Source organism: Macrotis lagotis, chromosome 2 (genome assembly GCF_037893015.1).
Source record: "Macrotis lagotis isolate mMagLag1 chromosome 2, bilby.v1.9.chrom.fasta, whole genome shotgun sequence".
NCBI lineage: Eukaryota > Metazoa > Chordata > Mammalia > Peramelemorphia > Peramelidae > Macrotis > Macrotis lagotis.
The window spans coordinates 156,835,633-156,857,538 of NC_133659.1; the positions used below are offsets into that span (position 1 = coordinate 156,835,633).

At 37.3% G+C, this 21,906-nt stretch overlaps 1 protein-coding gene across 2 annotated transcripts in view; it reads left to right on the forward strand.

Moving 5' to 3' along the window:
* Nucleotides 1–21,906, forward strand: part of GNPAT (glyceronephosphate O-acyltransferase) — a 51,824-nt gene that overhangs the window by 3,015 nt on the left and 26,903 nt on the right. The window lies entirely within an intron of this gene.

Sequence of the window (21,906 nt, forward strand, 5' to 3'; positions counted from 1 at the left end):
TAACTCATAATCAGTTTCCCTTAACAAATAGCCCAGTTTTGTGCATCTTTACAAGGCATGTAGGTACCATCATTAATCTCACATGAGCTTAAGGCCACCTATCTCTTGAATTTTACAGTCCTGAATATATGTACTTTGCTTCTGGACATGTCCACACATTGGCTACTCCCCAGGCAAATATCCTGGCCAGTCAGTTATAAACAATAATCACCTTGAACTGACTCAGTCACATGCCACTGGTGTCTTTCTCCTCTGGATCAGAATCCTGTGCCACAGTGCACCTCCGACCAGGGACTGAGAATCTAGGCCAGATCCAGGGGTACCGTCACCCAAGGCCAATCCTCAAGCTGCTGTGTGATTGCTATGGCAAATCCAACAGTTAGCCACACCCTAAGACTGGGCATTGACTTCTGCCAACTAAACTCTCCTCCCACCTTTACTAACATCTGGTTGTCTAAATCAGAGATAAGACTCATTCTCTAGATAGGATATACAGACTCACGTAGATATAATGCCACCCAATAATCTCCCTCTTTTCAGTGGAGAACATTTTCACCCTGTCTCCCCTCCTCCTTTTCATAAGGGGAAGGGCATAAGTAGGAGTGTCACACTCACAGAGGCAACGGGAAGTTACAGATAAAGTGTACAGATAGGTGAGAGATGGTAGAGATGAACTAGTCCATTGTCTCTCCTCCCTTCTGCTTCTCTTCTCTCTTGTAGGCATCCAGTGCCCTTCAGCATCTTTTGAATATGTTCCAAAAAGTCCTCTCCAGCTCTGGTGGCTAGTTGAGAAACTGCTTAACATCTTATTCAGATCAAAACACATGTTTCTATCACAAAACAATGAGAATCTGGAGCTTATTACAATTCACATTTTGCCTTATTGCCAATTGACACATATACTTCACTTTTAACACAAACTTCCATTAGTATTTTACTACATGAGCAAACTCCTAATGAGAATGATCACATTGACTCAAGCTTGTGACACAAACATTTAGTGGTCATCTTTGTTCTAAGACCACCCAGCATCTAGTTTAAAATAATTTTAACTTTTGCTCTCATGACAACAATGACTCAAACATCCTTAACCAAAATGAATTTTTTTCTCCAAATATTCCCATACATCCTTTTCCTGGTGTACTTAGCTAATTCACACTCCTTTGTTAAACTAGACCTTGAAACTAATATCCTAAGAATTTCCCATTCTTCTTACCTAAACGTTGCTTCTAACACAAAAACTAAGGAAACTTAGTTCCTATCTTAGCATGTAGCTGATAGCAGGTGTCAGAACCAGACACCTAACACCTAACCTTTCTCTGGCTATTAGATCTAACTCACCTAAAACTTCTTTTTCTAGTTTGCTTAGTCACTAACTATAAAGATCCAGGACATTAAAGGAGAATTCCTTTACAGATATAAGTATTGAATGTCAGTGTCCAGGCAAAGGTCACATGGGTAAATCAAATGTCTTAGGCCAGATTTATTCTTCCAGGTGAGATATTATCCAAATATTATTTTGGAGAAATCAAGTCAAAGGGGTCCAGCCTCAGCTGTACTGAGAAGCAGCCCCTTTGGCTGCACATCCCTGTCACCTAACATCTTTAGTCTATTAGCTTCCTTGGCTCCAAGAATGTGACATTTACCCAGTAGCATTTCCTTTTGTTGACCATCCTGGTATCTGACATGAGAGAAAATTGATTAAAAGTCCCATGATGTAAAATAGTTGTTTTACCTAGTTAGAACTTCCAGTGAATACAATTCACTAAATTCCAATTATAATCTTTTTTTTTTTTTTTTAGATTTTTCAAGGCAATGGGGTTAAGTGGCTTGCCCAAGGCCACACGGCTAGGTAATTATTAAGTGTATGAGACAGATTTGAACCCAGGTACTCCTGACTCCAAGGCAGGTGCTCTATTCACTGTACTACCTAGCTGCCCCCTATAATCTTTTTTTAAAATTTATTTTTATTAAAGATATTATTTGAGTTTTACAATTTCCCCCCCCATCTTGCTTCCCCCCCCCCCCCCCCACGGAAAGCACTCTGTCGGTCTTTACTTTGTTTCCATGTTGTACCTTGATCCAAATTTGGTGTGATGAGAGAGAAATCATATCCTTAGAGAAGAGACAAAGAAGTCTAAGAGGTAACAAGATCAGACAATAAGATACCTGTTTTTTTTTCTAAATTAAAGGGAATAGTCCTTGCACTTTATTCAAACTCCACAGCTCTTTATCTGGATACAGATGGCATTCTCCTTTGCAGACAGCCCAATATTGTTCCTGATTGTGGCACTGATGGAATGAGCAAGTCCTTCAAGGTTGAACATCACTCCCATGTTGCTGTTAGGGTGTACAGTGTTTTTCTGGTTCTGCTCATCTCACACAGCATCAGTTCATGCAAATCCCTCCAGGCTTCCCTGAAATCCCATCCCTCCTGGTTTCTAATGGAACAGTAGTGTTCCATGACATACATATACCACAGTTTGCTAAGCCATTCCCCAATTGAAGGACATTTACTGGATTTCCAATTCTTTGCCACCACAAACAGGGCTGCTATAAATATTTTTGTACAAGTAATGTTTTTACCCTTTTTCCTCATCTCTTCAGGGTATAGACCCAGTAGTGGTATTGCTGGGTCAAAGGGTATGCACATTTTTGTTGCCCTTTGGGCATAGTTCCAAATAGCTCTCCAGAAGGGTTGGATGAGTTCACAGCTCCACCAATAGTGTAATAGTGTCCCAGATTTCCAACAACCCTTCCAACAATGATCATTATCCTTCCTGGTCATATTGGCCAATCTAAGAGGTGTGAGGTGGTACCTCAGAGAAGCTTTAATTTGCATTTCTCTAATAATGATTTAGAGCATTTTTTTCATATGGCTATGGATTGCTTTGATCTCCTCATCTGTAAATTGCCTTTGCATATCCTTTGACCATTTGTCAATTAGGGAATGGCTTTTTGTTTTAAAAATATGACTCAGTTCTCTGTATATTTATGTGTCCTTTGTCAGAATCATTAGTTGTAAAGATTGTTTCTCATTTTACTACATTTCTTTTGATCTTGGTTACATTGGTTTTATCTGTGCAAAAGCTTTTTAGTTTAATGTAATTGGAATCATCTAATTGGTTTTTGGTGATGTTCTCCAACTCTTCCTTAGTCATAAACTGTTCACCTTTCCATAGATCTGACAGGTAGACTAGTCCTTGATCTTCTAATTTGCTTATAGTATTGTTTTTTATGTCTATGTCCTGTAACCATTTGGATCTTATCTTGGTAAAGGGTGTGAGGTGTTGGTCTAATCTAAGTTTCTTCCATACTAACTTCCAATTATCCCAGCAATTTTTATCAAAGAGGGAGTTTTTATCACAATGGCCGGATTCTTTGGGTTTATCAAACAGCAGATTACTATAATCATCTCCTGCTTTTACACCTTGTCTATTCCACTGGTCCACCACTCTATTTCTTAGCCAATACCAAACAGTTTTGATGACTGATGCTTTATAATATAATTTTAGATCAGGTAGGGCTAAGCCACCTTCTTTTGCACTTTTTTTTCATTAAGCTCCTGGCAATTCTTGACTTTTTATTTCTCCATATGAATTTACTTACAATTTTTTCTAACTTGTTAAAGTAATTTTTTGGAATTTCGATTGGTAGGGCACTAAACAGATAGTTTTGTTAGAATTGTCATTTTTTTTATATTAGCTCTACCTATCCATGAGCAGTTGATATTTGCCCAGTTATTTAAATCTGATTTAATTTGTGTGAGAAGTGTTTTATAATTGTTTTCAAAAAGATTCTGAGTCTGTCTTGGCAAATAGACTCCCAAATATTTTACACTGTCTGAGGTTATTTTGAATGGGATTTCTCTTTCTAGCTCTTCCTGCTGTTTCTTGCTAGACATATATAGAAAAGTTGAGGATTTGTAAGGGTTTATTTTATAACCTGAAACTTTGCTAAAATTGCTAATTGTTTCCAGTAGTTTTTTTAGATGATTTCTTGGGATTCTCTAGGTAGACCATCATGTCATCTGCAAAGAGTGAGAGTTTTGTCTCTTCCTTCCCAATTCTAATGCCTTCAATTTCTTTTTCTTCTCTAATTGCTGATGCTAACATTTCTAATACAATATTGAATAGTAGTGGTGATAATGGGCACCCATCTTTCACCCCTGATCTTATTGGGAACGCCTCTAGCCTCTCCTCATTGAATATAATGCTTGTTGATGGTTTCAAATAGATACTGCTAATTATTTTAAGGAACAGTCCATTTATTCCTACACTCTTTAGTGTTTTTAATAAGAATGGATGCTGTATTTTGTCAAAAGCTTTTTCAGCATCTTTTGATATGATCATAAGGTTTCTGACAGGTTTGTTGTTGATATAATTGAGTATACTAACAGTTTTCCTAATATTGAACCAACCCTGCATTCCTGGAATAAATCCTACTTGATCATAATGTATTATCCTAGTGATGACTTGTTGTAATCATTTTGCTAAGATTTTATTTAGGATTTTTACATCTATATTCATCAGGGAAATAGGTCTATAATTTTCTTTCTCTGTTTTAACTCTTCCTGGTTTAGGTAACAGTACCATATTGGTTTCATAGAAAGAGTTAGGCAGAATTCCATCTTTCCCTATTTTTCAAAGAGTTTATATAGAATTGGAACCAATTGTTCCTTAAATGTTTGGTAGAATTCACTTGTGAATCCATCAGGCCCTGGAGATTTTTTTTTTTTATGGAGTTCAATAATGGCTTGTTGAATTTCTTTTTCTGAGATAGGGTTGTTTAGGTATTTAATCTCTTCTTCATTTAACCTGGGCAGCTTATATTTTTGTAAATATTCATCCATTTCACTTAGATTATCAAATTTATTGGCATAAAGTTGGGCAAAAATTTCGAGTTATTACTTTAATTTCCTCCTCAGTGGTGGTGAGTTCACCTTTTTTTCATTTATGATACTAGCAATTTGGTTTTCTTGTTTTTTTAATCAAATTGACCAGAGGTTTATCAGTTTTATTGGTTTTTTCATAATACCAACTTTTGGTTTTATTTATTAATTCAATAGTTTTTTTGATTTCAATTTTATTAATTTCTCCTTTAATTTTTAGAATTTCTAATTTGGTATTTAATTGGGGATTTTTGATTTGTTCTTTCTCTAATTTTTTTAGTTGCATGTTTAGTTCATTGATTTCCTCTTTCTCCAATTTATTCATGTAAACATTTAGAACTATAATATATCCCCTGAGAGTTGCTTTGAATGAATCCCATAGGTTTTGGTATGTTGTTTCATTATTATCATTATCTAGGATCAAATGGTTAATTCTTTCTATAATTTGTTTATTGGTCCACTCATTTTTTAAAATGAGGTTATTCAGTTTCCAATTTGTTCTGGGTCTATATCTCCTTGGCCCAGTATTGCATATTGCATTGTGATCTGAGAAACAGGTATTCACTATTTCTGCCTTTCTGCAGTTGATCGTTAGGTTTTGATGTCCTAGTACATGGTCAGTTTTTGTGTAAGTTCCATGTATTGCAGAGAAAAAGGTATATTCCTTTCTATCCCCATTCAGTTTCCTCCATAAGTCTACCATATCTAATTTTTCTAACAATCTATTTATCTCCTTAACTTCTTTCCTAGATCTGATAGCTGGAGGTTGAGGTCTCCCACTAGTAGAGTTTTGCTGTCTATGTCTTCTTGTAGTTCTTTCAGCTTCTCCTCTAAGAATTTGGGTGCTGTCCCACTGGGTGCATATATATATATGTATGTATATGTATATGTATGTATATATACATATATATATGTGTGTGTGTATATATATATATATATATATATTCAATATTGAATTCCAATTATAATCTTAATGGAGTACCAATTAATGAAACCCCTACCTAAAGATCTTATTATCCTTCCTGGGTCTTTGCCTAAAACTGGGTATTCTAACTATGACTGGTCCTACAAGCCTGTCTCCTACCTCTTACTAGAGACATCCCTTTGTCTGAAATCATATCTTCTCTCTCTCTCTCTCTCTCTCTCTCTCTCTATCCATATATATATATATATATATATATATATATATATATATGATATATGATATATAGATGGTATATCAGATTCCCCTTGGCTAGAGAAACATCCTTCTAGCCTATTGTATCCTTTTTTTTTTTTTGTTTGTTTGTTTTGGGGTTTTTTTTTTTAGATTTTTGCAAGACAAATGGGGTTAAGTGGCTTGCCCAAGGCCACACGGCTAGGTAATTATTAAGTGTCTGAGGCAGGATTTGAACTCAGGTATTCCTGACTCCAAGGACAGTGCTCTATCCACTGTGCCACCTAGCCACCCCTAACCTGTTGTATCTTACAACAAATAAATGCCTCCTTTGTCCAGGAGATTGCACAGACAAATCTCAAATGATCTTGTGTTTATATTTCCCATATTACATAGTGCTTTTGCTTCAAAGCAAACAACCACTGCTTTGTAATATACATATATAGATCCAAAATATTCCCAATTCACGTATATAGCTAGGAACTTCTATACATAAACTTGTTTACCTAGTAGCCATCCTCAACATACAAGTGGTTATTTTTGTTTTGGCAGGGCAATTGGGGTTAAATGACTTGTCCAAGGTCACACAGCTAGGCAGTCACCAAGTGTCTGAGGCCCAATTTGAACTCAGGTCTCCTGACTCCAGGGCTTAGTGCTCTATCCTCTGCACCACCTAGCTGCCCCCTAACATACAAATTACTCTTCAGAATTCTTGAAAACCATTAGAACATTTTAGGTAGCTTTAAATTTCCAATATATGTTATTAATTTCAATATAACAGAACAGCAATAAAAGTAACACACCAATTACTAGATTGAACATTATTACATTATTCATGAACCCACAGATCTATTCAAGAAAGGGTCATACTTTTTCATATTTTTCTTATTGCTGTTCAAAGCAATCACACATTAATCCCAGGCTTTAACAATAAAGCATTCAAATAACATTCACAATATATAACTAAATATTGCAAATATAATCTCTTTGCAGTTACAAAAGAATATCACATAACTGATAAAAAAAAAAACATCTTATTCATCAATAAGTTACCTTACAATAGGGTCCACAATTGCAATTTGTTCAGAGCCCCATCAGCTGTCTGCAGTTACCAAGAGAGAAGTCCACATTCTTTACTTCTTTAAAATTAAACATACACTGTTAATATACATTAATCATTAGACTCCTATTTAAACATCTCATTTCCCTTAGAACAAGAGCAAAATGAATATCCCATGATCTTTACACTATTGTCTCTTTACCCAAATTCTCAGAATCCAATCCCATACATGATACATTTAAACCAATGCAATTATAACTAAACTTCCCAACACTTTAACTTGATAAAAGCTTTAGAGTACCTCATACAGAGAATCCAGCACTCACATTCCAAAAGCTCTATCCAAAATAAAAAAAAAACAGTTGTTAGCATTGTTAGGCTTAACATTAAAACCAATTAGAGCTTTTTCCCAAAAGAAATCAGTAAACATCCCTGATAACCTAGGTATTTCTCTTCCTAGTAACACAATACCACTTTTCTTTAACCCTATGGTGTTACAGTAGTTTAAAATCCCAAACCACTTAACTCCTTGCAATAGTTACAGTAGTGTTAAAATAGTTTATCATCTCAAACTAATTGAACAATCTAGGTTATTTAATTCTTCCCATTCTGTACAAATTTTGTCAGAATGTTCCCACACTAGTATCCCTCTTTGAAAACCCTCAGTGTGCTTTCCAAAACTCTAGTTCAGAAACTTTAAAAACAATGAGAGTCATCGCTCAGGCTACATGGCCAGCCAAGCAGATATTCATTAAACGTGATTTCCTTTCAATAAAAGAGTCTCTTAACCCCTGAATCATATATATGTATATATATTTTTTCTTTCCCAATCACATATCCCACCTGTGAGAGATCTCTTTCCCTTTAAGGCTTAAGTACTTGAGCTCTCCTGTCTATCCTCCCCTCCCTCCATGGGCTGGGGGGGGGCACTTAGGTAGACTCAGTCTAGGGTTCAAGTCTTAACAAGATGACAGATGAGATCAAGACCACCAGGTGTCCAATCCACCACCCCCTTCCCCCACCCTAGGGAGAAAGCTTGGGATCTTTCCCAGACACTCATAAGGATAAAAAAAATCTTCCCGGGCAGCTAGGTAGCGCAGTGGATAAAGCACTGGTCCTGGAGTCAGAAGTACCTGGGTTCAAATCCAGTCTCAGACACTTAATAATTACCTAGCTGTGTGGCCTTGAGAAAGCCACTTAACCCCATTTGCCTTGCAAAAAACCTAAAAAAAAATCTTCCCTCCTATAACTTCTCAATCTTTCCCTTAAAGGTTCCTTCTTCTCTTAAACTCTTCTAAACTCTCCCCAAACCACAGCTTTTTCTCTTTTAAGAATTCCCCTCCCTTCTCTTTAACTCCACACACCTAGCAGAGCTACCACTGGCTCAGTGAGGGAAGGGCTGATTTCCACATGGGGGCCACTGCACTCTCCTTCCTTCTCCCCAACCTTCTGAAAATCCTGGGCCCATCTCCCAGCTATCCCTCTTTTAAAACTTAAGCTGGGTCTTCAGACCCAGAAATGCCTAAAACAGACACAAGACAGGACATAGGACAAACACACACACCCATGGGAACATTCAAACTCACACAGCACTGGATCCAATATCCTTCCTTCCAGCTTCCATGGCTTCCAGCTAGCAGCCACATGGCTCCCTTGCCCCCCAAACTGGAGGCAACCTTCCCCCTTTAAGATTTTGAGGAAATTCCTGGAGAGGGAACCTAAATCCCCCTCCTTGGGGCACCCTTACATCCTCTGGCCTCTCCTTTGGGATAGCTCTTCCACATGAAGGACTTCTCAGCTAGTCCAGGGATGGTTCTGGCCTTCTATGCCACCCTGGAAATCGCCCAGAACATTTTAATCACCCTTGGTTCCAAACCCAGGCCAGTCCTCCCAGCAGTCTCTGAGATATTTCCCTAGCAAAGAGCACCAAGAAAGTGGGCTTGAAATCAAGCCATTTGCACGCATTGTTTTCTTGTGTTCTTCCTGAAAAATACCAGGAAAAGAGATTTACATTAGTATCTCAAGACGAGCCCCTAAATTGTTATAAATGGCTCGAGAATACTTAGTCCAGAGTGATTTAAATGGTTTTTATTAAGATATCTTAAAATGGCACACCTCTCTCATGGTGGGAGAGAGGGACAGGGAAATCCCAACATACAAGCTCTTTTATGCACTCTGAAAGACTTTGTTCCTGCCCCTTCTTGCCAGCCATAGACTGAGGTCACAAATCTAATTGATACATTTGTTCCTATATATTTACCCACCCTGCTCATTATACTAATGAGCAAGAACAGATAGATCTCTTTGAGCATGTGCAAAGGAGAAGGTCAAGACTAGGTTACTCTTTCTTGACCAGTTAAGGACTAGTTTCTTCTAATCTAGTTTGTTGTTTTTGGAATGAGATTAGGAGAACTCTACCAGTTTTGTGATTGACTGGGGCCATTCCCCCTTTGTAATGGATTTAAAAGGGGCCTGCCCCCACACACACATACTCTGTGAAGACCAACAACACCTTTCATTCCTCACATAACCTCTGACCTAAAAATTTAGTTAAAAACAATAACAGGTATGGGGAATATAAAAAATTTTTTCAAACAATATCATCTACATCTTCTAATATTGGCACTTCCCCAGTATGCCCATTTTATTGAGTATATTTTTAGCTGTGGTTTTTAATTTATGAAAAATAATGAGAAAAATTATCAGGTATGTCCTTTTCCACATCAATTATATAAGATAAAATTGACATTTTGTCATCTAACCAACTTCTGGAGAATGTTTTTCTTCCCTTTTCTTTCTTTTTTAGTAGCCCATTCTCTGAAAATTAAGTTGTAATAGTCAAAGAATAACTCCACTCTTCCAATATGTTTAACTCCTTTGATTTCTTCTCTACTAATTCTTTTCCCCCTTGCCCTCCTCTCAGTTTCTTTAGTCCACAGTCAACCAAATCTATAAAGGGGCAGAGAATTCCTGGTAGATTAGATTGCTTTCTGATCTATTTTTTTCTGTCGACTAATACTTAGTAACTGTCTGAACTGCATCGATTTTCACTTCTTTGTTTAAAATCTCTATGTCTTCTCATATTTTAATGCTAAATTTTTTTTAATTTTACTATCCCATACTTTGTCTTCCTTAAAGATATGATTTCTCTCTCATCACATTCAACTGAGATCAATGTATACCACAGAGAAAATGTAAACACTAACAAACTGCCTTCTGTGGGGCATGGAGGGAGGGAAATGAGATTAGGGGAAAAATTGTAAAACTCAAAATTAATAAAATCTTTCTTTAAAAAAAACCCTCGGGGCAACTAGGTAGTGCAGAGTATAGAGCACTGGCCCTGGAATCAGGAGGACCTGAGTTCAAATCCGACCTCAGATATTTAATAATTACCTAGCTGTGTGGCATTGCCTTGCAAAAACCTAAAAGAAAAAAAATTTAAAAATAAATAAAAATAAGAATGCATAAATCAGGGCAGCTAGGTGGCTCAGGGGATAGAATGGGCCCTGGAGTCAGGAGAACCTGAGCTCAAATGTGGACTCAGACTCTTAATAATTGCCTAGCTTGGGCAAGTCACTTATCCCATGGCCTTAAAAAAAAAAATTAAAAAAAAATAATGCATAAATCAAATTGGAAGATTGCATTTATACTTAAAGTTATTAGTAAGGCTATGTAATAAAGTTGTAGATTTACAAAGGAGTTCTAACAATCAGAGAAGGGAGGCATTAGTGTGGTCCAGGCAGATTGGGGAAGGCTTTATTGAGAGTTGAGACATTTGATGGAGGCAGCCTAGTATGATGGAAAGAGTACAGGATTTAGGAACAGGAGATTTGGTTTTGAGTCAAGGACCATAAGTTTGTGACCATAAGTAAACTGATAAAACTTTTCTTCTTCATTTATAAATTGGGGTTAATAATAGTTGTAGTATATAAGTGTTGTGTGGAAAGTGCTTAGTAAATATTAAAGTGCCACCTGAATGTGTTATTGCTAATAATAATAGTTGTTGAGTATCTTTTAGATACTATGGAATGAAAATGTCAATGAAAAAATAATTTATGAAGCACTAACAGGATCAAGCAGTGCACTAAACTCTTGGTCATTTAACTTCATACAAATTGTCTTTTCTAATTTCTCACAGTAGAAAAATTACTCTTATCTTGTAAACCACATTTTGTTCAGCCATTTCCTCATTTATGAGCATCCCCTTAGTTTCTAGTTTTTTGCTACCACGAAAAGAGATCCAATAAACATTTTGGTAAATATAAGACCTTTTCTCCTGTCTTTGAAGTAAGGGGGAAAGATGCCAGTCTCCTGTCTTTTTGTTGAGGGGAGAAGGTACTTTTCCATTGCAAAGCATCAAATGGATGAAGAAGTCTTCATCTCTCTCAGAAAGAGAAGAAATAGTATTATGTCAAGGGTTAGCCTCCTCCCTTCTGGAAAAGAAGATGATGAAAGTATGATGAAATCAACTCTTAATTCACACTTCCTCAGATCATTTCCTACCCCCAGCTCAAGGACCTTGTCAGGCTCCTGCATAGGTAGGGATTTTCCTCTCCCTTTTCAGCTTCTTTTTTGTATCATTTTCCCCCATTAGACTGTGAGCTCTTTGAAGGCAAAGCCTGTCCTGTGACTCTTTTCTTATCTCTAAGCACCAAGCTTGGAACATAGTAGGTGCTTAATCAGTGTTCATGGACCTTCTGAGTACTATTTCCTTCTAGCACCCAAACTGCACTCACATTTCTTGTTTCCTGGAATTTACTCCTCCCTTCCTTCTAAACCACAGATAAAAAATGGTCACATTCTTAATCTCACCACTACTCGCCACATCTGTGCCATGAATTCTAAAATGTCCTCTGATCACAGGTCATTGTCATTCTGCCTTTCTCTCTGAAAACCCTGACTTCCAGTTCCTTGACCCCTCAGTTCTCTCCCAGGTCATCACCCCTGTACCGACTACACTCTCCTTTTTTCCAACTTGACCCTTTCTTGAACCAGTTCAACTCTGTGCTGCATTCTTCTCTTGAGTCCCTTGACCCCTTATCATATTGACCATCTCGTGCCAAGCTTGGATCATTCCCAATATCTGTGAATCTATACATATGTGGGAGATGAGGATGAACAATGTTGGAGAAAATCGCAAAGTTGACTAGGTCCTCTACAAATTTATGTTACATAAACTCAGCTCCTGTTTCATTTGCTGGACCTTCTTTTAAGTCATACCCATACCTGGGTCCTCTTCTCCTATATTACTCTACTGATGATTCTCAAGTATACTTATACAGCCCTATCTTCACTGCTATTTTCTCTTCTGGCATCTCCATTTGCCTACTAGATGTGCAGTACTGAAATTTGATGTCCTTAATTTTTTTCTGTATGACGAATTAGGATTAAGGGAAAAGAAAATATACCATGAGATAGGAAAGAAAAACATAAGAGAAAATTTTAAAAGTGAATGTAGTCCCTCTGCCCCTGGAACAGGACTCTGGGGCTCTGACCACATTCAGATCCTGCTCGAAGTCTAGGCCCCCACACAGAACCGCAGGGCCCCCCCCACCTCAGCCCTGTAGCAGAGGGGGGGTGCATAAGGTCATTCAAAGACCAGGAGGGAGGACAGAGCCTCACACACTGAGACCCTTGTGGGAGTGTCCCAAAAGCTCAGGAAGCATCCCAAAACCAGGCTCAGGCTGGGAAAATGAGCAAGCAGAGAAACAAAAGGAAGACCATTGAGAAATATTTTGCATATGAGCCCAAGAAGGATTAAAATACTCAGTCTGAAGATGAGGAAGCACAAGTTCCTGCATCTAAAGACTCCAAGAAAAACAGAAATTGGGCTCAGGCTATGACAAAGCTCAAAAAAGACTTTGAAAATCAAATGAGGGAGTTAGAAGAAAAACTGGGAAAAGAAAGGAGAGAGATGCAGGAAAAACATGAAAATGAAGTCGGCTGCCTAGTCAAAGAAATCCAAAAAAAGAAAATAGCATGCTAAAAACCAGCTTAGGTCAAATGGATAAAACAGTTCAAAAAGTTATTGAGGAGAATGCTTTAAAAAGCAGAATTGGCCAGATGGAAAAAGAGATAAGAAAGCTCTCTGAGGAAAACAAATCCTTCAGACAAAGAATAGAATTCAGGGAGATTGATGAATTTACGAGAAACCAGGACTCAATACTTCAAAACCAAAAAAATGAAAAATTAGAAGAAAATGTGAAACATCTCATTGAAAAAACAACTGACATGGAAAACAGACTTAGGAAAGATAATTTAAAAATTATTGGAATACCTGAAAGTCATGATCAGGAAAAGAGCCTTGACATCATTTTCAAACAATTACTACAGGAAAATTGCCCTGATATTCTAGAAGCAGAGGGCAAAATAGAAATGGAGAGAATCCACTGATCCCCCCAAGAGAAAGAGATCCCCAAAAAACCAACCCCTAGGAATATTATAGCCAAGTTCCAGAACTCCCAAGTCAAAGAGAAAATATTACAAGCAGCCAGAAGGACACAGTTCAGATATCGTGGAGCTGCAGTCAGGATCACACAGGACTTAGCAGCAACTACATTGGAAGCTCGTAGGGCTTGGAATATAATATACCGGAAGGCTAAAGAACTTAGAATGCAACCAAGAATCAACTACCCAGAAAAACTGAATGTCCTCTTCCAGGGAAAAAGATGGACTTTAAGTGAACCAGGGGAATTTCAAATGTTCCTGTTGGAATGGCCAGAGCTGTACAGAAGGTTTGATCTTCAGATACAGGACTCAGGTGAAGCATAGAGAGTGGAGGAGAGGGGGAAAATATGAGGGACTTGATGATGAACTGCATGTATTCCTGTATAGAAAAATGACACTGATAATACTCATATGAACCTTCTTAGTTAATAGAGCAGGTAGAGGGAGTTTTATAGTTGAAGCACAGGAGAAAGCTGAATTTGAAGATAAACTATGGTGTAAAAATGGAGTCAGTAGAAAAAAAGGGAAATGTGATGGGAGAAAGAAAAAGGAGAGGGGGGGAATAGGCCAAGATAGCTCATATAATAAGTTTTTTCTTTATTACAATGAGCTATTGCAATGATATGGAAGGGGGGAAGGCAAGGGGGAGTGAGGGAATCTTCGCTCTCATCAGAGGTGGCTAAGAGAGGAAACAGCATATATACTCAATGGGGTATAGGCATCTGGAGTAAGAAGAAAAGGGGGGGATGGGGGAAGAGGAGGGAATGTGAATGATGGAGGAGAGGATGGACCATGGGGTGAGAGTGGTCAGATATAACACATTTTCTTTTTTACTTCTTGCAAGGGGCTGGGATTGGAAGGCCTGCCCAGGACCATAGGGCCAGGTGGATGCTGGACCTAAGGGGTGGTATGCGGGCTCAGGCCTTCTTGGCCCCAGGACCAGGGATCTGTCTGCTGTGCCACTCAGCTACCCTACAGCAGAGTCGGAGTGAAAGGAGAGAGAAAATATAGTACATGGTAGTAGAGAAATATGAAAGGAGGGAGTTTCGATCAGCAATGGCAGTGGTGGAAAAATATGGAAGTAACTTTTGCCATGGACTTACCATAAAGAATGTGATCTACCCACGACAGAGTTGTTGGTGTTGGAACAAAGACTGAAGCACATTTATTATTATTATTATTATTATTATTATTATTATTATTATTATTATTATTATTATTATTATTATTATTATTATTATTTGGGGGGGTTCAGGGCAAATGGGGCTGGGTGGCCTGCCTGGAGCTGCATAACAGGGTGATCTTTGGGTTTTTTGAGTCCAGGATCGGACCCCGGTGCTCCTGGCTCAAGGGCCAATGCTCTGTCCGCCACCCAGCCACTCCTACTATTATTACTATTTTATTTTATTTTGGGTCTTTTTTTTTTTTCTTTTTTTGGTTTTTGCAGGGCATTGGGGTTGGGGTGGCTTGCATGACACATGGCTGGGTGATTGTTGGGTGTATGGGGCCGGATGTGGGCTCAGGTGCTCCTGGCTCCAGGGCTGGGGCTCCATCCATTGTGCTACCTGGCCATACCTACAATTATTTCTATTATTTTTTTAATTTTAATTTTTTCTCTCCCCTTTATTTTATCACTCAAGTGAGTCTATATTTTGTGGGGGGAGGGGGTATTCTGTTTACTCTTAAACAAGAATATTTTATTAATGTATAAAAAAATTTGTACAAAAAGAGAATAAATAAATATAAAAAAGTGAATGTAGTATTTATTCAGATTCTGCAGAGTTGTTTGGTTTGGTTTGGTTTGGTTTTTCTTCCTCTGGATGTGAATAGTATTGTCCTTAATGGCCTCCTAGGGTTGTCCTAGCTCTCTGAACTTCTGAGAGGAGCTGAAACCATCAAGGTTGATCAAGTTACAGTGTTGTTAATATGTACAATGTTCTCTTGGTTCTGCTCACTTTGCTCAGCATTGGTTCCTATAATTCATTCCATGCTTCTCTAGAATCCAACCATTCATGGTTTCTCAGACAACAGTTGTACTCCGTAACATTCATATAACATAACCTCTTTAGCCATTCCCCAATTGATGAGCATCTCCTCAATTTCCATTTCTTTGCCACTACAAAAAAGACCTGACTTAAACTAATTCTAAATAGACAAAGTTAGACTGGAAAATCATTCCAGTAAGTATGATGGGCAAGAGCACTAGAATTAGGGTATAATTTATCAGACAAAGACAAATCAGCCAAATTATTGAATAGAATTACTTAGATACTTTAGTGATCAAAATCGAGATGGTTCAAATTACTTTTTGCTTCCTTGAACTGCTTCTTAGAAGAAAAATTAAGGATTATGTAACAATGAAGGGATCCAACAATGCATATCACAGTCCACTAGGGCATATTCTGGTGTCCTCAAATAGATCTGAGTGTGTGTGTGGAGCGGGGGGGGGCGGTTCTGTAGGGCCATGGACCCTGGGTGAAGGGGGGGGTGGGGAAGGGGAGACTGCTTAATGTACTGAAGAGCCCTTCTCATGATCTCTTCTCTAAAGATACTCATTCTTCTTTGATAGTGTTATCAACTCTCTCCTCCAAGACCCACTTATTATCCATATAATCTGCTCAAATTACTCTCTCTTTACTCTTCTGATTTAGTAATTTCATCAATTTAGCTTGATTTAATCATCACTATTCAGATGACTCACAGATCCTTATATATCTATCTGGAACTCCTTGAGCTACAGTCTTATTTTAGTAGTGAATATTTATACCGGATATCCCAGAAATGATTCAAATTCAAAATATCTTTATCTTTATTTAGCTTTTATTTATCTTTACCCCAAAACTCTTCCTTCTACCTAACTTCCCTATTTTTGAAAGACAACACCATTTTCTCAATCTCCAAGGTTCTTTTCCTTACTATTATCTTTGAATCCTTACAGATCCTTAACTAACATATGCAGTCAATTGACATTTCTACCCCATACAACACTTCTTATATCCAATCCCTTTTCTCTCCTCCCATGGTCACTACCTTAATTTAGGTGATGTTATCAGCCCCTTTCATGGAGTATTAAAATGGCTTTCTAATTCAACTCCTGACCTCTCTCCCTCTCCCCCATCCCCCACTTTTTATAGCTACCCAAATGGTCTTCCTTAAGCACAGACTTGATCATGTCACTCCTGTACTCAAATTCTAATGGCTCTGTGTATTAAAGATAAAATATAAACTTCTATTTAGTCTTTTGCAATTTGGCACTGATCTACCTTTCCATAGTCTATTATGTGAAGGCATTATATATTACTCCCTTCCCACAATTTATGATTCAGCCAAACTGAACCAAAAGAAGTTCTGAACTTCTGAACCTTTCTTGGTTCGCATGTTACTCTCCTTTGCATTATACCATCTCTCTTTCATCATTTTCACCTCATAGAATCCCTATCGTAAAGAATCAATAAAAACACTTCTTTCTGTTCTCTATAGCTACTGCTTCCCTTAACAACTACCTTGCATTTATTTCTATTATATTTATTCTATTCTTAAATCTATATTTGTTGTCTCTTAACTTCTCTGCTCATTTCTAGTTGCTTCTCAAGACATTTTGACTTGGATGTCCAGCAGATATCTTTTTTTAAATTTATTTTTATCATCTGTACATGCATATTTCCCTCCACCCTCCCTTCCCCACCCCCCCTCCCCTCAGCAAGGAATAGTCAGGTTAGTATTTTACATACATATTTTGTTAAACATGTTTACAAATTAGTAATTTTTGGCATGAGGAATTAGGATTAAGGGAAAGAGATACATAAAAGATCATTTTTATAGTGTTCATCAGATTTGGAAGGGTTGGGGGTTTTTGTGTGTGTTTTGTTTGTTTTTCTTCCTTTGGTTGGGGATAATATCCATAACCAGTCAAATACAGTTATCCTAGCTCTCTGGACTGTCAAGAGGAGTTGCTTCCATCAAGGTTGTTTATATCATAATGTCGATGTGTATATTGTTCTCTTGGCTTTTACTTCTTTCACTCAGCATCAGATCCCATAAGTCATTCCATGCTTCTCTAGAGTCCGACCATGTATGATTTCTTACAGAACAATAATATTCTATAGTATTCATGTACCACAACTTGTTTAGCCATTCCCCAATTGATGGGCATCCCTTTATTTTCCAATTCGTTGCTGCTACAAAAAGAGCTGCTATGAATATTTTGGAACATGTAGGACTTTTCCTATTTTTTACAATTTCTTTGGATATAGTTCTAGAATTGGAATTGCTGGGTCAAAGGCTATGAACAGTTTTCTTGCTCTTTGAACATAGTTCCATATTGCTTTCCAGAAAGGTTGGATCCATTCATAACTCCACTAGCAATGCTTTAATGTCCTATTCCTCCACAATCTTTCCAACATTGATCATCTTCCTTTTTTTCTCATCTGGGCTAATGTAATAGGTGTGAGGTGATACCTCATTGTTTTAATTTGCATTTCTCTAATCAATACTGATTCGGAGCATTTTTTCATATGATTGTATATAACTTTAATTTCTTCATTTGAAAACTCTGTTCATAGCCTTTGACCATCAGATATCTTAAATTCAACCTGTTCAAATTGAGCTCATTATCTCTCCCCTGACCCCCCCCCATCCCCTACCCTTGCCTCCTAACCTCACTGTAATTTTTGAGGGCAACACCATATTCCCAGGCCCTCAGGTTCAAAACTCAGATGTCATCCTTGACCTCTCACTTCATTATCAATCCATCTCTGAGGTCAACTGTTTTTATCTTTGCAACACTTTATCGAATATCACCTCTTCTTGGTCATTGTTGAAAGTCCTCCTCATCAGTACATACTTGTACTATTGCAGTAGCCTGCTGATGACTCCACCTCCTTCAAGTCTCGTCCTTCTACTCTGTCCTCCACTTGACAGCCTAAAATCGAAGGTGTTTAACAGATCATATATTAGATAAACTCCAGTGGCTCCTAATTTCTTTCAGCATTCAGAATCCTGTTTAACCTAGAGGCGGCTAGCTTTTACCTTTCTATGTTTTACTCCCTACCCCTTCCTCTGATCCAGTGACACTTTCTTACCATTCCACCAGAAAGACACTCTTGCTCTTGGCCCTTGCTGTTTTTTCTGACTGTCCTCTGAGTCTGTATCACTCCCCTTCTTCATCTCTCTTCCTTTCTTCAAGTCCCAAATAAAATACCATATTCTACATAAAGCCTTTTCCCACTTTTCTTATTTCTGCTTTGCCTTCCCTCTTTAAATTATTTCTTTTCCCCCCTGTATATAGCAATCACTGTGCTCAGGAAATAGTTCTTTCTTATATGTAGCACTTTCACCTAGTTGCTTTCTGGGGAAAACATTAGGTTTGAAATCAAATTCAAATTACTTTTTGCTTCCTTAGAAATTTTCTTAGAGGTTTGCCTCCAAAGTATAAAACTTAAAGCACCAAATAAATATCTTTTTTTAAATTACTTTATTTTTGTACAAATGATTTTTTATATATTACTAAAATATTCTTGTTTAGGAGTATACATAATACCCCCTCCCCCAAAAAATATAGACCCTCATGAGCAATAAAGGAAAGAGGAAAAAATTAAAATTAAAAAAATAATAATGGGGCAGCTAGGTGGCACAGTGGACAAAGCACTGGCTCTGGAGTCAGGAGCACCCAAGCTCAAATCTGGCCCCAGACACCTAACAGTCACCCAGCTATGTGACCCTGGGCAAGCCACCCCAATCCCATTGACCAAAAATAAAAAAAATATAATATAATAATAATAATAAGGGTGGCCAGGTGGTGCAGTGGACAGAGCACCAGCCCTGGAGTCAGGAGCACCAGGGTTCAAACCTGGCCTCAGACACCCAGCAATCACCCAGCTGTGTAGCCCTGGGCAAGCCACCCAACCCCATGTGCCCTGCAAACCCCCCCCAAAAAAATAATAATAATAAAAAATGTGCTTCAGTCTGTGTTCCAACACCACCAGCTCTGTTGTGAGGCAGATGGATCACACCAAATAAATATCTTAGCAGAGTATTTCTCTCCTATGCTCTTGGTTCTGGCAGTGATGTGTGGAGTATAAGGCTCAGTTGTTCAAGGCAGACTGGGCAAGAGGAATAAATGCTCTTATTCATAAGAGATCAGATTTAAAAAGAAACCCCATTATTTTATAATCTTAAAATTTTAAAGGACCTCAGACCATCTAGACCAATTAAGATAGAAAAAATTGAGGCCAAGAAAGTTTAAATGATTTTTCCAAGGTTACACAGGTAGCAAATAGCATGCAAAAAGTTTGTTGTTACTGTTTTTTAAGTAAAGTTTAACTTAATTAGAATCATTACCTTCTCAGCTTAATTTGTACCAAAGTTCCAGTTTTTGGTAAGTTTAATATTTCAGTACTTCATGAAATTTCAATTCAGTACTTCATGAAATTTCAATTCATCTATACTTTCTCTTTCCTTTGTGATTCTTGACCATATTCTCTCATAAATCTTCCATAAAGACTTTAGTCAACATCCTGAGACCACTTTTTTGGTCTGTTAACACATCATGGATACTTAATGCAGCATCTATGTTGTCCATTTTTCATATCATATTCTCATATAGCCAGTTCACTCTGGCTATCATTCCTTGCTCTTATGCCACTTTGGTGTTCAAGTCAATGGTAGCAAAATGTGAAAGCATACTTAAAACCACCACTCATGTCCCCGTTGCTCTTTTTTTTTTTTTAAGGTTTTTGCAAGGCAAATGGGGTTAAGTGGCTTTCCCAAGGCCACACAGCTAGGTAATTATTAAGTGTCTGAGACCGGATTTGAACCCAGGTACTCCTGACTCCAGGGTCGGTGCTTTATCCACTACAATGCCACCTAGCCACCCTCCTCTTTTTTTTTTTTTAAAGTTTCACCATTGCTCTTTTAGAGATTGTGGAGTTTCTTGATTTTGAGCCCTATATACCATCATTAGAATGTTAATACAAGGAGTTTAGGATTATTAGAATCATTTCACAACTGCTCATACTCTTCTGTTTAATTCTGTTTATTGTTCATTTGTGATGCCTGTGCAAGATACACACTGATCTGCTAATTTAACAAACTTCTTATCCAGCTACATATTGTAATCTGGGCAGTCTTCATCTTTCACAAACTTGCTATTCCATATATATTGATAAGCCAGTCTCTTTTAATTAGCTGTGATTTCCTTGAGGAAATGTATTAATAATATTACTTACATTGATTATGTTGAATATTGATATAATACTTATCCATGTTCATATTGTTATATAAATGTTTTCCCTCAAACTATACTTTCTCAAAGGTGAAGAATATGATCAGTTAATGTTAATTAATAACAACAATTGTTTAAAGATAACCCTTTTAATACTTTAAGAACTCTCTAATCAATGACTCAATTATTATTCCACAGAACTAATAAGGAAAGATGTTGTCCAGCTCTTTAGCTCTCTCTTTTTTGATACAGCTGTTTTCTGTGGAAATTTGTTTTGTGTTATTTGAAATTTGTAAAGGTCTTTCTATTTCTTGCCTTCTTAGTGGGTGAAAGAGGGAGAGAATTTAGTACTGAAAATAAAATTGAATTAAAAAAACAAGGTAAAGCAAATTTTCAAGACCACTGTATTTATGTTATCAGTTTTATTAATTATATAAATTGTGCTCGTGTCTCTAGAATATTATCTGGTAATAATACCAAGTATTTATATAGTGGTTTATAGTTTATTTAGTGTTTTTGTTTGGGGGCCATCACCAGTCTTTATCATGCCACGGGATTAAGATGGCTTCACAAGATAAAGTGAGCTGGGATTTTGCACAGCCTTCCTTCTTAATTCCAACTTAGTTGCAAGAAATGACTTCACTTGCCTGATTTCATGGTCCTCTTTGAAAATGGAGGACAAACAGCATTAGCATATGTTTACATAAATGCATTATATAAATATGTTTCTGTGTATATCACATATTTATAATGCATTTGTTTATTTAGTTGATTTACAAAGGGTTTTCTTCACAACAAGCCCATAAGATAAGGTATGTATTATTTTCCCCATTTTACAGTTGAGGCAACTAAGTATCAGAGGTAAAATCACTTTGTCCATAATCATACATCTAGTGGTCTTTCTACTCTATCATATAATACAACTTTCTCTTCCATATCAAGGTGGTTGTTAGGGATACTGCACCTTTTTAATTTGGAAAATCTGCATAAAATTGTTTGACCCTCCCTTGTATCAGAGAAGTCTGAATTTTTTTTTATAGGGTGTTTTTAGCACCTTATTGTAATGTGTGGTTTAAGTATTTGGTAGGTATTGTAAAATTTGGGTTCAGTATTTAGTCATAGGCTATGTC